Below are 3,348 nucleotides of genomic sequence, written 5' to 3' on the forward strand. Positions count from 1 at the left end.
TTTTCCTTGTATTTTTGTTCCAACACAAATGCAACAAGAAGCGAGGGGACAATTGTCAACTATTAAGAATCTTCATCTTTATATTACATTTGTGTATGTGTGTGTGTGTGTAATCAAGAATGCATGCAAAGTTTCACTTCCTTGTAGACGGCAATCACCAGTTTCTCACCACAGAAAGCAAATATTGAAACTTGCATAATTTATAATTGCTGAGTTCCACAATTCAAATAACTCAATCTAACACAGAACAAATAATAGCATAATATTTGAAATAATAACTCATACATGTTGTTTTCCAAGAACAATAAGTGCTTATTACTGGTGTAGCATGGAGTCAGAGATGTTCGGATCTATATGCAGTGGTTTATTATCAGAATGGTCAAATAGGCAATGATCAAAGGACAGCGTCAGGTATGTCAAGGGATATCCAAAATAGAAAACCGAAACAAGCAGAGGTCGGGCAGGCAGCAGATAATAACAGTCAGTATAAACAATCCAAGATCAAACACGGAAGGAACAAACACAGGGAAAACCCTCGGAAATGCCAGACAGAACTAAACAAGACTTTGCACTTATTGAGAGTCCAAACACTGTTTATAAAGGGGATTGCCATGACAGGACAGAACGAGAGTTCATAGGCAGCCTCCATGGCCATGACGTGATAGGCGGGGAGCTCATGGATGGCCTCTGTGGCTGTGACAGGACAGACAGTGAGTTGGTGGATAGCCTCCCTGGCCATGACAGGGTAGGAAGAGAGTTCATGGATGGATACTACTGACACCTCTGAAGGATCTGCAGCAGTTGCTGCCACCTCTGGAGGTTCCACAGCAGTAACAGTCTCCTTGACAGCAACACAACAGACTGAGAGAACATTGCTGGGTGCAACAGACAGGATGTGACGAGGCTGTGGAAGCTCAGCTGAGACGTGATGAGGATCTGGAAGATCGGTAGTGATTTGACTGGGCTTATGAAGATCAACTGTGACTTGACTTTGTTCATGAAGATTCACGGTGACTTGATTTTGTTCATGAAGATAAATGTTGACTTGACTTTTTTCACGAAGATCAACGGTTACTTGACTTGACACTGGAAGATCAACGGGGACCTGACCTTACTCGCGAATATCAATGGGGACCTGACCTGACTCTGAAAGATCAGCGGGGACTTGACTTGACTCGGGAAGATCAACGGGGAACTGACTTGACTTGAACCTGTGGCTGCTATTTCATTCTGGACTGTCGGATTGTCTGTCTTCTTGTGCAGTGGTGCTGGCGGCCATCTTGTGCAGTGGCGCTTATCCACAACACCAACAGTAAAAGCAGAGCCACTTAGCTGAAGTGGCAGATCTATGTAAATCTCCACTGTCCAGTTTGGATCGTGAAGTGGCATAATCGAATGCAGCGGTTCAGCTAGGCCTCCTCCGAAAAATATCATGTGGCACATCTCGTCCATAGATGTTAAATGAGCCAGTTCAACAAAGTCCATCACATTGTCCTCGATGGGCCGATCTCCTTGATGTAGACACATAAGTTGTGCTGCTGGATTCATGACTGACCTTCATGTATTCCTTAAGTCTGCTGGATCCTGGTTTGGCAAAGTCTTCTGTAACATGGAGTCATAGCCGTTCGGATCCATATGCAGTGGTTAATTATCAGAATGGTCAAATAGGCAATGATCAAAGGACAGGGTCTGGTATGTCAAGGGATATCCAAAATGGAAAACAGAAACATGCAGAGGTCGGGGCAGGCAGCAGAGAATCACAGTCAGTATAAACAATCCAAGATCAAACACGGAAGGAACAAACACTCGGAAATGCCAGACAGAAATAAACAGGACATCGCAATTATTGAGAGTCCAAACACAGTTTATATAGGGGAGTGGTAATCGGGAACACCTGATGGTTATTAGCCCTAATCACAGGATTATGGGAAATGGAATTGGAAATGGAAATACGAGAAAGCCAGAGTCCTGAGTGGAGTGCCCTCTATTGGAGTTCATGGGCACTCCAGCTGATGATCGTGACAACGGGCCTATATGTAACTCTATAAAAACTTACATGTTAATCTTATATGTTTTCAAATGTAAAATGAATATGTTTATTAAATGCAATAATAACTTAAATACATCATAATTTAAACAACTGAATAATTAACTGGACAGTTATTAATAGGCAATAACTGAAATTCCCAAAACATCAGTTTTTATGTTTTGGTTTATTATAGACTCAATGTATCGTATGGTCATTTTATGAATGTTGTAAAAGTTCATCTTCAGATATCCATAGGAAGTTCGTGTGTGATACATCATAGTATAATATCATAGTTTATTTGAGACAAGCTGCTGTTTGTATTCCATTTTCCTAGAGGAAACAAACATGAGAAAATTATTAGTAATTATATTAAAACCTATTCCCAAACCCCGTTTAAACATGCAGTAACTACCTTCATTTGAGATGCATACATTGATATCAGTGGTTTCTGTGTGTTTAGCCAAATAATCCATCAGAAATAATTATGTCTCGTAATCTTGAATCAAATCGTTTCTACTGTACTCAGTGAACATTGAGACTCTGCAGAGCTTTTTAATCGGTTCAACAAATTTACAAATTACAAACGGAATTCTTGATTTCACTATTGTTTTTTGTCTAAATAAAACTAAACCTAGAAATTACTGTAGTTTAGGTGCATCACTAATGAAAATGATTTCAAATGGCCATTCAACTCAATGTAAAATTTCTCCTTTCAGTGTCAGTATTTAATCTGTTACACCACTATTGCAATGTCTAACAATTCTGAAAAAGCAAATAAAAAAGTAATTAAGTTTTCTTCTGTTACTTTCTTCAGTGAAGTTGTAGATAATAATTTTAATAAATGCAAGGAGTTCTTTATGAACAATGCACCCCCTGTCTTCACACCACCAGCAAGCGTCTCAGTCAAGTCCATCTGTCAGTGTCTTTGGGTTGAGGAAAATAAGAAAACTGAAACAATATACAGTATGTATGCATCTTTGTACAGCACAACCTGGAAGATCCCTGTCTACTCCGTGTATATGTTTCACAAAAGCAAAAATATTGGGAGATATGACGCCTGGTACTGTACATTGAACCAGGTTTTGGATCAGTTATGAATTCTTTCTATGTTTCATCATCATATGTATATCCATCAGAGGGAGACAGAGGTTAAGCTAACCAACCAGATTTCAGCCTTTAGTGAGGTAAGAGACATTCGTGTAACTGTCACTCTGTGCCTTGACCTTAGTTACACTACTTCACACCGTACTGCACTGCAAAGGTGCATGCATGTGATGATTATAGTGCTTATTGTTTTCATTTCATGCTCTCTGTAGTGT

This window comes from Carassius gibelio, chromosome A7 (assembly GCF_023724105.1).
Source record: "Carassius gibelio isolate Cgi1373 ecotype wild population from Czech Republic chromosome A7, carGib1.2-hapl.c, whole genome shotgun sequence".
Taxonomy (NCBI): Eukaryota; Metazoa; Chordata; class Actinopteri; order Cypriniformes; family Cyprinidae; genus Carassius; species Carassius gibelio.